This window comes from Hesperophylax consimilis, chromosome 12 (assembly GCF_061612785.1).
Source record: "Hesperophylax consimilis isolate HC1 chromosome 12, BYU_Hcon_1.0, whole genome shotgun sequence".
NCBI classification, from domain to species: Eukaryota; Metazoa; Arthropoda; class Insecta; order Trichoptera; family Limnephilidae; genus Hesperophylax; species Hesperophylax consimilis.
Genome location: NC_142847.1, coordinates 30,193,032 through 30,207,895, shown reverse-complemented (window position 1 = coordinate 30,207,895; position 14,864 = coordinate 30,193,032). Strand labels below are relative to the sequence as shown.

The window sequence follows — 14,864 nt, the reverse complement described above, 5'->3', positions numbered from 1 at the left end:
AATTGTTCCTATCGTTAGCAAAGTTTTTCATGGAACATGTTTGCAAACAAAAGCCTACATCGGATATGACTGGAATCATTCTTTATCTGCTAGTATACCAAAATGACCCCTACATTCCCAAATGATAATTTGTTATATGGGTCCCATTCTCCACTTGTCAAAATATCAAAATATTTGCATCCACAGTTGGATATTATTGAAAACTAGCGCAGACCCATGAAAAATCACCAAGATTTGTGATGCTGAAAGTATTTATATAATATTGTCAATCAAAAAAAATATTATTAGAGGGACTATCAGAAATTCATCTTTTCAAAGAACACCGTTCGTAAACCTTGAAAATCATTAGTGATTCAGATTTACATCAGTCAAAAATTTAAACAAAAGAAATACACATTTCCAGTATGGAATTCTTATAAAATAAAATAATTTTGGTATTCACTTTATCGCTTTGTTCCCAAATCAGTTTTTTAAAATTAAAAGTTTATTGGACGTGAATAATGTTACGCAGCAATATTTCACATCACGCACATCATCACAGACAACTGAAATTAGTATGGTTGATAATATCACTAACTACAGAGCTTCGAAAATTATTCAACACAAAGTAATGCAGTCGTCAGCTGACTACAACGTATTGTTGTTGTTGTTAGCGCCAAATAAAAAGGTGTAACAGTTTGTACTTCGTGAACTGTATTGTGTGTGATTCGTTATGATATTTTGGTTATGGGCCTTTCTGCTAAACGTCTGTGGATTTTTCTATCCGCATCCGTCAATAACACTTCCATGCGTAGCTTTTGGTTCGTAGATTTGTCATTATAACAGTCCAAACCAAGCCTTGAGATTTTCAAATATTTTCAGGATCGTTATTATTATTTTTGATAGTGTTCATGTCAACCTCGGCGTTATTTCCAACAGTTATATTCAACAGTTTCCAACGATAGCGGTCGTTTGCATTTTTAGAATTATCGTCAATACCTAGTACTACTCTCCAGTGGCGTGTAGACTAGACTAGACCCCCGGGCAGTTTGTGAGCTTTCCCGGGGAGCGTTCAAATTAACAAAACATATTAACATAATGGGAATATGCAAAATGTTGGCCTGTAGCCCGGATTTACCCGTCCAAAACTAGAATGGAAGCATTCCTGATACATGAATTTGTTTTTAACAAAGAAATTCTAAATTATTCAACTGCAGGTGTGGGTTGAAAAGGTGTCGCCCACACGTCCATTATTTTGGCTAGGTCAACTGAAAATGAGAGCGGATGACATTCAAGACGAAACCTTACACTGCCTTATTTAGTTTTCATCAAAGGGGCGATAATATCATTCAGTCATCAGTTAACGAACTTCTGTAACAATGACTTTACAACAACAACAAAAACATCTTGCATTATTTAGTTAGAAAACCATTCGCAAGCATTTAATTAAATAATATAATTTCAGATGTCATGTACCAACATTCTAAAACTAAAAATAGATCATTCTTATATTCAGTACACAGGTATAATGAATTTATACCACCGTTCTTCAATTATTTTATGGTCAGCGTAGATGCCTTCCAAGCAGTTGATTGGGAATCATTTCTCTAAATATACTTGGCAACCTGCTATTAGAACGAATGGTTCTCATCGTGTATTATAGATCAACTATAATCATTGTGGTTGCATCTGATAGTCTGGCATCTTAGTGACCGTACAGTTTAGAACTGTTTTAAGCGGAAGTGGCGCCCTAAGTTTAAAAAAAAACAGTAGCAGGTTTTTATCTGCTAGTAGATATTGTAACAGCACAAGTCGTTACACAAGTGAGAAATGAAAAAGTAAAAATTCACGATTCAAATCACCCTCTGAAATGGTCTCAAAAATTATTTCAATACCAATTAAAATAAACACTGCCGAATATAACACATAAGGGAAACTTGCCTAAACTAATTTGAAACTTATTTTAAAATTTGTCGAGTTATTTCTACGGCTCAGCGGTTAACCGATTTGCCAGCCTCTGTGTTTCCACCTTCCTAAAAAATGGACATTTTCAAGTCGTTCACTTCATCCTTTCTTTAAAAATTATCTCCACACAGAATTTAACAAGAAGTTTCATCAAATTAAAATTAAATCAAGTTAATAAAATATCTGTTATCATATTTCCTTTTTCCTATCAACTTTTGCATCGCACAATATTCGTTTAATCACTAATTTCGATTGTCTGTGATGTGAAATATCGCTGCGTAATGAACTCATATTTGCTTTGAAATTTTCGATTGTGTGAATTCAGTAAGGACCAAGGTATGATTATTTGTATTTAATTATAATTCTTAAATAAAGTTTGAATTTATTTTGTTTAATTTTTGAGAGATGATTTTTCGAGATTACTAACGGTGTTCATTCGAAATTTAAATTTATCACGTTTCATAATTTGTCAACAAAAAAAGATATAACAGTTAAAGAAAATTGGCAATAATACATATTATTTGTATTCTATACTTCTCCTAATTCCTATCATTATGATAAAATTGTTGTTTGTACAAGGACGAAGGATTTGAGAGGATTGAACCCGCGACACCTAGAAGCAAACATAATGTTTTGGCAACTAGGCTACACACCAGTAATAATTAAAAACGTATTTCCATGATTCTAGATTGGAACTTAACAACGCCATTGCACTCATCTAACAGAGAAATGGAAACGAGAGATGGAAAGGACTTAAGAGGGATGGCTGCGTGGCCTTTTTCATACAAAATTTAAACTTGAATTTGAAGCCAGAATACCCCTCCAAAAAAATGATCAATTTTTTAATCAAAGGGTGTAGCAAATATTTATTATGAATATGTTCTACGTTACTTGTTTGTGTTACAAATTATAAAATATAGGTCATTAAATTAATCGATTTTTCACAATTATAGAGGTAAATTCGGCAACAATTTGTGAGTCAATGATAATTTATTCTTACAGAATCTGGGTTTACTGTACAGGAAAGCAGATACTTAATAATACACAACTGCTGACCCTGTACAAATTGCAAGTAAGCCCATTGTTGGATTTGGCAGCCACCTGTGGTCTGAAGCCCCAAAATACCTGAAAAAACTCTGTTAAAACGGGCAGTCCGTTTGATAGATTCCCTATCTTAAAAAAACTGATTTTAATCTTTAGAGAACATGGCTCAGGTAGGTATGCTGTCCTTCTACCGGTATTACAATGAAAGATGCTCGGAGGAACTTGCGTCATTGAACCCTTCGTCATCGGTGCATAAACGGGAAACACGTCAAACGCGCGCTGAACAAATGACACAAAAACAAACAACATCTAGACTTGAATCTGTCCAAAGAAAATTTGCACGGATTTTGTCTTATCGATCAGGTGTCTACCATCTACTAGACGGTTATGAGCAAAGACTGACATATTTCAAATTATGGAGTCTAGTTAAAAGACGAGACATTAATGATTTCTTAATACTTTACAAAATTGTGAATAATCAAGTAGATAGTAACATAGTCCATCAAATCAAGTTAAACGCCAGGTCCAAATTCACTAGAAACCTTAACATATTTTGGACCGAAATTTTTACCAATAACACTGGATATTTTAATCCTATGTCTAGAATGTCTCGATCATCCAACGATCTTGCTAAAACACATACTAGCATAGATATTTTCGTCATTAATATATATATATATATATATCTATATATTATTTGTTGATTTTTTATGGTTTGATATTTTCTATTATATAACCAATTTAAACATATTTTTTAAATTATTATGTTTTTAATTTTTGTAATTTTAAGTTTTATATAAAAAAAAATACTGATATTGTTTTGTTTGCTTCTGTGAATGTGCAAATGTGATTGCTGCAGACACATTGGTCTAGGGACATTTATTTATTTGTGTAAATTTATTTTATATTACCCACAAGAATGTACTTTGAATGTCCTGTTTGTGTCTCAAAAAAAAAATTAAATTAAAATATACTAGGTTGATATTTTTCACATGAGAACGGGTCGCTTCTACGACTCGCTCTTGAGTACAACAGCTCGGCTGTGAAACGATTTGGCAGCTTCTGTATTTTATTCCTCCTTCCTAGTAGCAAAAAATGTCCAAATTCATGATAAATTGAATTTTCGAATCGCCTATATTTTATTTTATAAACAACCAATTAAATAAAGCAGCACTTATCTGTATTAGATATTCCTTTACCATTTGATTAAAATAATAATTTGTCAGTTTGGTCAAGTATTTTGGCCTCAAATTGAAATGTAAATTTAGTATGAAAAAGGTCACGAAGCCGTTCCTCTTAAGGTCGAAGGGTTGACAACCTTCTCCGCTCGGTTCAAACTCTCATCTATTACGGGACTCCATTGATAAAGCTGGAAGTGATTGCTCCCTAAAGCAAGCCTGAATGCTGCGCAGCCCCTATATTAATTATCGTTTGACAATACACAATTTGAAGAACTCTTGGATATTCCATTGTTCATTGTTGTGACTTTGAAGTTGATCGTGCAAACACTTCTATGTCCGCCCGATGTATTTTTTTAAAATTATTTTGTATACCTGCTAGCTGAAGTCCCCGAGCTTCGCACAAAGTTTTTCGAAATCAGATTTTAATTTTCCTCTTATTTTTAACGTAAAGTGTGCAATATTTCATCACGAACACAGACATATGAATATTAATAGACTAGAAATTAAGGATGAGGGGTAAAATCAACTGTTGAAGAACGAAGAGGGTAAAGCTGACTGTGATTCGTCAATAAATCAATCTGATAGTATATAAGCATCTCGCCTTATAATATCACCATTTAGTTCTTAAAAGTAAAATCTGCTTTTGAATGAATAGACATTTTTACATGGGAGTGCAAATTACTCGCCACGTTATGAACAAATTTGCGAACTCCAAATTCGGCAAAATAAATTTCTTCTATTTTCAGAGTCGAATATTTCGTTTATGTATTTCGTTAAGACACTTTTATAAATGTTCATAATTTACTTCCCAGCAACCAACCAGCTTTGTGTTTCACGTCCAGACGTGTCTCGATGTGATAGTATTTATGTTTCTACAACTGATCCATATTATACGATGTGAATATGCTTAAAATAAAGTAAAATAATGCTTATATATGGAATGTAATACGACAATTGGGTTTATTCTCTTTTTCACATCTATTTTTACAAGTTTTCATAGTACAAGTCACCATTTTGCCGTGTTATTTCGTAAAATGAACCGATGATGCCTCGACCATAGTTCGCACAAGAATGATGACGTCACGTTTTCTAAATTCACTTGAGGCCATACGCGAGCACAGCCGGCTCCAATGGAACCGGTATGGGGAGTGGGGAATAATACGCTTTTAATCACTTAGGGCAGGTCTACTAATATTCATATGTCTATGATCACGAACAATAAAAGTTCTGTTGAAAGAGGGGGAAAAAGGGGTAGGAGTGGTTTTTCAAAATCTCACTTATACAGTGACCTTCATTCCTCTTTGGTCAAGTGTGCAAAATTTCTGATTAAAACTATAGATGTATTGGAAAACAAACTCACAACGGGACATTCTTCGTTATACAATAGATAGAATGATAAAATGATTGACATAGGTTCAGATCTTGTTTGGTGTATCCATGTGAACACACGCGTTATATCGATGGCCGATTTTATGGAAATATGATTGAATTACTGAGGCTATTTTTCTAATATTATCTGCACTGCACATAGATAATGCAAACAAGTGATGAGTATGAAACTGTGCATTCAAAATTGTCGCCAATATCGTTCACTCATGCAAAACTACTACACACCAAGAGCGTAACTTTCATTAGCTCCGCAACTTTGATGGTCCGTGTTTCGCCATAGCTCATTGACTGTCGGTACGCTTTACCAAATCTCCCCTTGTCTCTATTGTCTATGTCCCCGCAACATCTGGCCTGATGATCTTTGGCTTATGTTATACCCCAAAGTTCTAACTCAACTTTGATTAAGTTGGGTAAGGTTGAGTTAAGGCAGCCATAGACCATCTGATTTTGTCATTTTTTCACATTAACTCCACATAAGAAGCAATGACGAAAATAATTCCCATCGGGGCCTATATATCATCTTAGGATATGCTCCGTGGAGAATCTTTTTAAGTAAAGGTACGAGAGGAAGTTCTAAAGAGATGGAAATCGGGCATGAAAAAATGGGAAGTGTCAATTCATCATACACATTTCCTTAAAATTAAACGAACAAAATCACATAGCGGGTAGCCGCCATTCGGTAACACTAGGTTGGATTTCATTAGGCAGTGCTAGATACTAGAGCACCTCTTACAGTACTGTGTATATTGTGTATTATCTAGCTGTACAGCTAAAGGTATGTAGGTTCTGTTTGGTTGTGGACAGTTGTAGAGTGTGGTAGGGCGGGATGCGGGTCCCCGCTACCATTAATGGCTCAGCGTTCACAGTGTGTACTTTGTGTTTGGTAGTGGGTTACCTGTGGACAGATGCAGAGTGTGGTTGGGTCGGGATGCGGAATCCCGCTACCATCAATGCCTCATGGTACACAGTATGTAGGTTCTGTTTGGTTGTGAGTTACTTGTGGACAGTTGCAGACTGTGTTTGGGGCGGGATGCGGGACCCCGCCGACACCAATGCCTCAGGGTTCACAGTGTGTAGATTGTGTTTGGTAGTGGGTTACCTGTGGACAGATGCAGGGTGTGGTGGTGCGGGATGCGGGGCGGGGGCGGCGCCCTAGCGGCGGGGGCGCGGCGCCGCCCGGGGCCCCGCCACCATCAGTGCCTCATGGTTCACCAACTGCAACAATACACACAAAATCTATATTAAAACAATACAATAAAGTGCTTGCACGTACAGTAACCACAAACTTTATAACATTTGAAACGTGGAAAAGTATGAAAACGTCAATTCTTTTTAACAAACTAACACAACGGAACAGATATGTATAAAATATAAGAAATATTTAAAAAAAAACTCATGAAACGAAAATCCCACAAATGCAACGCCTGTGCGTGGGTAGATGTAGATAATAATATTTTTTAGGATACGTATTTTTTGTGATAAAATACAAATACAGAAATGTTTAAAGTGTGATTATTTTTTTTCGAAATATCTACTATTTTAGAAAGTTCCTTCTTCAGCACCATTCCTCTTGTTATGCTATGCTGTGCTAGAACATCGTTCTGCCGTATGGTATCTTGAACGAGTCGTGGTGACGTCTACAGTTAAAGTTTTCAGGCACTTATAAACCAAAGCATTCCAAGAGTAATATACCCATTTGTTTAAAATCCGGGTCCTATATAGTCCACTCTGCCAGTGCGGCATGGAAAATGAGACTCTTGATCATGTTTTCTTTAATTGTAAAAATCATTCATCTTTCAAAGGCATTTATCGTTTACTTATAAAAATCACCCACCAATCTCCCCTTAGTATTCCTTATTTACTTTCTCTCAACAATTCTCGCATTTTCTCAGTTCTATACAAGTTTATAGACTTGAATGACTTCAATATTTGAGATTTCCTATTCCCGTATAGATTTCCCATAAAATTATAACCATCTCCCTTAACTTTAACGGCACATAGCACTCTTTTTAGGGTGAATTGCCTAATACAAAAAAAAGAGTAATATATGTGTAAGTTTTAAAATTCAACATAAAGCAAATTATTCATTTCAAGACTCATATAAAATATACCCAGGGGGTGGTTGGCATGGAGGAGCGATGAACCACCGCGCATCTTTGTCTGGACACACTCCCTCTTCATTCACATTAATGTGACACATGAGACTCTAATAACGGGGGTTTGCACTAGGCTCAGATTTTAATTAATTCCGACGAATTCGTAACGATATATTTTTTATAGAGCTATCCCTACGCTTGTTAAGTTATTTATATTTAAAATAATAAAAATAGCAACTTCCCATTAGAATATTTTGTGTAAAACGGTTTGAAAATTTTATAAAATGTTTCCCAACTATAAAATTAGTGGTAAGCACCAGATTTTATTTTTCTAGAAGATGAATTAGTAACTTCCCGAAGATTTCTTCTAGAAACATCTGAGAATTTAAGAATGCATTCATCAGAAATAATTAAAATAAACCCTACGGAAATATCATTTTTTTATGTCTGTTATTGCAAATTCAACCGTAGGTTGGTCCACTACTCCGGGCCGCACGCCAAATATTGTTTGTACACGACTTCATCACTTATGTCGTTAAGATTCCGGGTAGATTAGAGTATTGTCTCGTATTATTATATCGTTGCTAACTTTTCTGTTACACTGATTCATGACATGACCCGAATCAAGTATTTGGTTCACCAGTGAGACTCTTTGATGGAGCCAGTGAGACTATGGCATCCCCAATTGGGGTATGTTGTGAGGCTGACGGTGATGGAGATGGGAAGAGTAAGGTGGGGAAATACCGGGTTATTCTTATCTGGACACCACACACAAAAGTACCGCACAATAATTCCAATTCAAATTAGGGAACCGCACAATATTAGGGAAGGGAAAGAGCAAGGTACATAACACACAAGAGTATCGCACAAGAACTCCAACTGCTCCCAATCGTCTGGAGCAAAGGAGACTAATGCATCCCCAATTTCGATTATTGTGAGGTGTATGGGAGAACGTAGTGAAAAGGTAGGGAGATGAGGGAGGAGAAGTATCTGGCTATTCAGATTTGGTCACCAAACACGATTAAAGCCATTTAAAGCAACTTTTCGATTCTGAACGGTGGTCTTTCAATATGCTATAGGTATTATTTATTATTATAAATTATTTGTGAAACAACACCAATTAATGATTAAAATTCACATCATGGGATTCATACTTGTCCCACGACCACGGAGACCGTTCTAATGAAATTTCAATTGCATTTATCGTTAATAATAATATGACTAGTGGATTCTTCTTTATAATCTTTTTTATACCGAGTACAATTTCACGACTAGGAGTAAATGGGGACCATTAAACGATTTTCAAACTATTTCAAATGGTATTTCGATGATGATGACTCTTGTACAAAATTGTACAATTCTCAAAGGGTCCATTTGTACAGGCTGTCGCGAGGTTATTTCTGTAACTACATTTTGGAGAGCATACGTATATCTTTGTATTGCAGACACTGAAGAGATAAATTTGTAGGAGGGTTATCTGTGATCATTTGAAAGCAAACTAATTTTGCCAATTTACTCACAAAAAAAAAATATTTCACGTAGAAATCTTACCGATTTCTGACGTACTTTTTTTTAAAAAGAAAGACAAACATTCCCGGGTTACGAATAACCTGACAATATTTGAAAATCTCCTACTACCACCACAGTAAGCTGAAAATGTTGCTTGTGTTGTGATGGAGAACTTAGCCAGCCGAGGAATTGAACACACTACGCCCGAGTGAGACCCAAGCGCGATGTCAACTCGGCCACCGACCGGACTTAAAATATTACTAATTTATTACGAATCTCTTTCAAATGATTCATATTCCGGAGAAAAACGAGACTGCAGGCCTTTAATGAATAAATTGACAGGTTTTCTAATAAAAACACGAATGTGTTATGACGAAACGTTTTCAAAAAAATCTAATATTTTCGCATTTAGGACAAACGCAGGTGATTGAACACGTGTTCCGATATATTATGAATGTACTAAGAGTTTATTAGCAAATGGTTACCATTCCGTTTTTAGGATTTTAATAAATCAGCAATACCACTGCCATTTTTATTAATACAGGCCATTACAGTTAAAGAGACCTGTTTTCGGACTTTACGCTGAGTTTAGTAGATTTTAATACTAAAACCCTGCTAAACCCAGTGGAAGAAGCCTGAAAACAGGTCTCTTTAACTGTCAGTGCAGTATCTACAGCATGGCCTGTATTAATAAAGATGGCGGTGGCAATACTAATTTTTCTCCTTGCAGACTCCAAGCCACATAGGCCAAAGGGTTTCGATATTTGAAAATGTTGATCAATTTCACCTGAAGAAATATTTATTTTAGCATACTTCTGGCACAATGACACCCCCATGACACAATTCAGGTTATCGCTTCAGTGGTTCTTGATATCTTATGAAACAGCAATTTTACTACATATCATTGGACTATCCAAAGGAAGGATAGACATGAACTAAAGAAAATCCTGTGCCCTATTTCGCACAGCTGATGTCAATGGAGCTAGTGTATAGTTGGGTCCACCACGTAATAAAAGATAATGCCCGCTAGTGATATTTTCATTTGTGGCTTGGAAGGAATAAAAGGTCATTTTTGTATCTTCCACCAATGACATTACAATATATAGATGCGCTCTAGAAATCTCAAAGTGGCAATCAAAAGAACGTCAATTGTGGTGCTTTAGATTACGAAGTTTTCTCTCAGTAAATCTATTTCAAGTAATCACTAAGTGAAAAGGGTGCTAAAATACCCTCGTGTGTAACGAGAAAGTGTTTAAATTACTCGATAAACACTAGTAAAGCATTGGAATAACATTTCATTTGTAAGTATAAGTAAATTACTTATCATTATCGATTATTACAAATAATACAATTGTTTCCCGCCGCGATTTTAGAGAAAATGCAAGGCTCACTAGAATACATGTCTGGGTACGCAACTGCAAAATTACGAAGTCACTGATGTCGCTAACTTCTAAGTAAAATAGTCTAATCATTCTATTTATTTAGATGCTTGCGGTAAAACAACACACAAATCAGTAATAACAACGAGTATCAAAAACAATAGCCGCCATTTGCAAACTGTTGTTGCTCTATTATGGCGCGGCACTGATCACTTGACACCTCAAAACCCGTCACGCGCAGAGACCTGTACTCGGCATTGAGGTAGTATTCGACGCATCTTTTGATTACGAAAACACCGCCCGATCCTTTCGTCATTGCGGCCATACACGCATATTCTTTGAATATATATGAATACTCTTTAAATATGCGTGCATGGCCGTACATGAACAATGTTTGAATTAAAAATTTACTGCAAACGTAATAGCGTTTCTTACTTGCCACATTTTATCTTAATTTTGTAAGACAATAACAAGTCTAGATGTATTGTAGCGTTTTCTTCCATAATGACAATTATTGGTTTAAATAGAAATAGAAAGTATAATTTAATCGATTACTGCTCATGAATACCACGATTCGATCGTTATATATACATTCGAAAATGGAACAATTTATATTTGTTAGTCTTAACTCTCCGTAGCCAGTACCTACGACTACGCCGCGCCATCCCCAATCGACGGGGAGGGAAAGAGTAAGGTGTGGAAGTACCTAGCTGTTCAGATCTGGTCACCAAACATGGCTAAAGCCATTTGTAGCAATGTTTCGATTGTGAAACGTGGTCACTATCCAGAGCTATACTGAGAGTATTGCCATTCACGGACACGGCATTGATAGCTTAAGTCTTCGAATAAATCTTAGAATAAAAAAAGAACACGAGAAATGCTATGTGCTGTCACGTAACGAATCGGACACGTTCAAAACTCCCGCGAATTCAAATTAGTCAGCGGTGAGTTGTTACCATTGTCGCTGTGCGCGCGCGCCTGCCTTGTGCACGGCCAAGTTGGTAAAACTGCTCTACGCTCGACACGCCGGCCATTCAAATCACCAACCGCCCTCACTCACAATCTAGCCTTGGCCCTGTCAACATGTCTGTTTTGCTATCAACCAGGACGCCATGATTGCGCGCCTAAATTAACGGCCGCTTTGTACAAGTATTTTCGAAGCCTGTACCTAATTGCTGTGCCTACTCACCATGGAGAAATGTACGCGTAATAGCGCGTACAGTACGGAAGATAACCCTCCTTTTGTGGTTCAACATGTACGCGAAACCCACTACAAATTCATGTAAGCGGATTAACTATCTTTACCTTTTATGTGCCTTTTGTGACTTGAATTATGCCTACACACACGCTTGCCAGCCAGAACCTAAATTATCAAGAGAGATTGTTCCTAACGAAACGCTAGGAATATTTAGGATGTAAATGACCCATCTCATTTGTGTATCTGTTTGTAATTGTGCTTTGTGAATATACTATCATACCACATTAATGCGTTTCCTTTGACGAATTCGAAGTGGTTTGTTTGGCAATCAGTTCCCCGTGTAAAAGCCGTAGCTGACCTGACGCCTGATGATCATGACCTCAACCTCTACCACCTGAGCTAACGCCGATATGTACTAAGGCACCCTTTTTTGCAATGGACCTCTCACAGGGAAATTGCGCCCTTTACAGTGCGTATTTCGTGATTCAAAATAATAGAAAATAATATAAATAGAATCCTTCCTAGTAGGACAGTCAAAATCATAAAATGTAATCAATATTATATTATAAAAAAAATAATGAAATTTAAAAAATTAATAAATTAAAAATTAAAAATAAATTTAAAAAGACTGAAAAAAATTTTTTTCGTCATCTTTATGAAATTCAAATGGGATGGCGATATACGATATCAGACAAGTGTAAGAGAGACAGAGCGCAAGCTAAATAGACTAGAGCCAAAAGGTACAAAGTCAGTGCCGACATTCGTTTCCATTCAAATCTACGCGGAAGGCATTTTCAGTGGTCTTGGCACAACACCCTTTGCTTCATTTATATGTATACATCAACTCACATCATATTTATATATTATTCTGGCTCTCGGTATTACTCGACTAAGGTCCCTGACTTCTTCCATCACTCATCATTTTCTTTTCTAATACAATGAATACCTACATACAAGAATTTCATTTAGTCATTATTATTAAAGCTCATTTAAAACAAGAAGAACAATGCCCAACATTTCTTACATAAATATTTAATATTTACTACTCTCCTTGTTTTACACTCTTCGAAAAATTAGGAGTCTTAGGTGCCTACATAGCACAGTTAATTAAATAACTGTGGCTAGCACAGTTAATTAAATAACTTTACAATATCGGATCGATAGGCATAACTACCGATGATTTTATACCGATCTTTCGAGCACGGTGGCGCTATTGATAAACCCAACCGATATTAATAACGCAATAGAAATGCGTTGGCAATCCGCATTTAATTTTTTACACAAAAAAGCGGTCAATTAGTTAATGAGGTTTTTATTCAAAACGTGTTACGTGAACAAATTTAGTCTCTGCAAGACCTAACCAATGTAGCGTAATTGGATTCAACTCGCCGCGTATACGAATTCTTTCAGTTCTAAGAGCTTCGTTAGTTCGACTCCGTTCCTTAATAAGCCAGTAATTTTACTAAAATGAATGACATTTGAAAAAAAATGCATATATTGATAGTTGACCGAAGCATATCTGATACTATGGAGGCCGCGCTATAATTTGTTTATCGTCGGTCGGAATTTTTCTTATCAGTGACCGTGCTCGCAAATATCGCTAGACGCTAGATTATCGATCTCTTCAATATCGTATTGACATAAGGCTTTATCGATCTCCGTGCTAGACCACCTAATCACGTATCGCTTTCGTAAATATAATCTTCCAGCCATCACCGTAGCCACTAATACTGACCAAGGTAGAAAATCAATTATTTCAGAGCTTTTTGTTACGTCACGTGCTTGCTTTAAATAATATATCTATTCCTACAAATGTACACATAATGTTATACTGGTTAATAGTTGTTTAGGAGAAAAAGCACAAAATTGAAAAAAATAATATTATTCGTAATATTTTAATAAAGATAAAGATTGAGGTAAAAGCAAAGATCGTGTTAGTTAACTTTCTTTTTAAATACGTATTTTTGATTTTCACTTTCGTTTTCGATGAATTAATGCAAATCTTAGAAGCCAATATTAATCCACTTCCCGACATTGAATCGGGCTGAAACTCGGCGAATAGACTCGTTATGGATGACAATGTATTCTATCAACTTTTGGTGTCAATCACGTACACAAACGCGGACGTATGCGCATTTCTCTGAAATCGGAACACAATTACAGCAGTTAACATACGAAACAAATGTCGGTCCTACACAATCAGCATATGGCAAGGTAGGTGGGGCGGTTGACTAAATTTTCTGGGAAAGAACGTTTAATCAAAAAAAAAACAACAAAAAAATATATTTTAAAGTAGATGTGTTACCGTAAAAAACTTTTTACGGGTTTATTGAGCACAGAAATTAGTATGTTTGATCAAAAAATTATAAAAAATTGCACTTTTTTACCGTGGCCAGAAATAATGTTCCCTGTCAAAATGTTGTCAGTTAAAATATCCCTAATTAAAATGGTCACTAACAAGATGTTTCTAGTTGAAAGTCGCACAGTCGTTTAGGTTAGGTTAAGTTAGGTGCGTTGTGACATGCTGAGTCTGCGACTGTGACAATATAATGAGATTTTACCTGTTTCTAATTAGGAACATTATTACTGGGAATATTTAAATTGGGAACATTTTAACTGGTTACATTATAATGAGAACATTTTGACAAGAAACATTATTACTGGGAATGTTTTTACCAGGAACATTTTAACTGGGAATATTTTTACTGAGAACATTTTGACAAGGAACATTCTAACTCCTTGCATTTTTTACAGGAAACATTTCGACAGGGAACATTCTTACGATTATCTGAGGTAATAAATTATGGTCGATTTTCACAACGAAAAAAACTGGTACTTCCTTCTCGTAAAGTATTGCGGAAAGTACCGAAAACATCAATAGTTCGCAGTTTGTAGTTAGTAAAATTATTTAGCCTCCTACTTATTTTATGACCAAAACCACTTTACCCTTTACTCGCACCAGCGGAATGCCCCATCTCCCCAATATTAATACTTATTTGGAAAATGCTTCCCTCACATCAAACCTCCATTAGTTGTTATAACCGATCATTATTCACTTTCGACTGGAGGAAAATTTGGCCGGGGATTATATTATTAGAGATGGGCGTAGGAGCTTATGTTAGAT

General features: G+C 35.9%; 1 protein-coding gene across 1 annotated transcript in view; it reads right to left on the bottom strand.

Annotated features, from left to right (window-relative positions):
* The window catches only part of LOC149419474 (uncharacterized), an 82,854-nt gene that overhangs the window by 46,472 nt on the left and 21,518 nt on the right, over positions 1-14,864 (bottom strand). Inside the window, exon 3 of the mRNA XM_089637594.1 lies at positions 6,658-6,773. The gene's annotated coding sequence lies outside the window, so the exon portion shown is untranslated. The remainder of the gene's footprint in view (positions 1-6,657; positions 6,774-14,864) is intronic.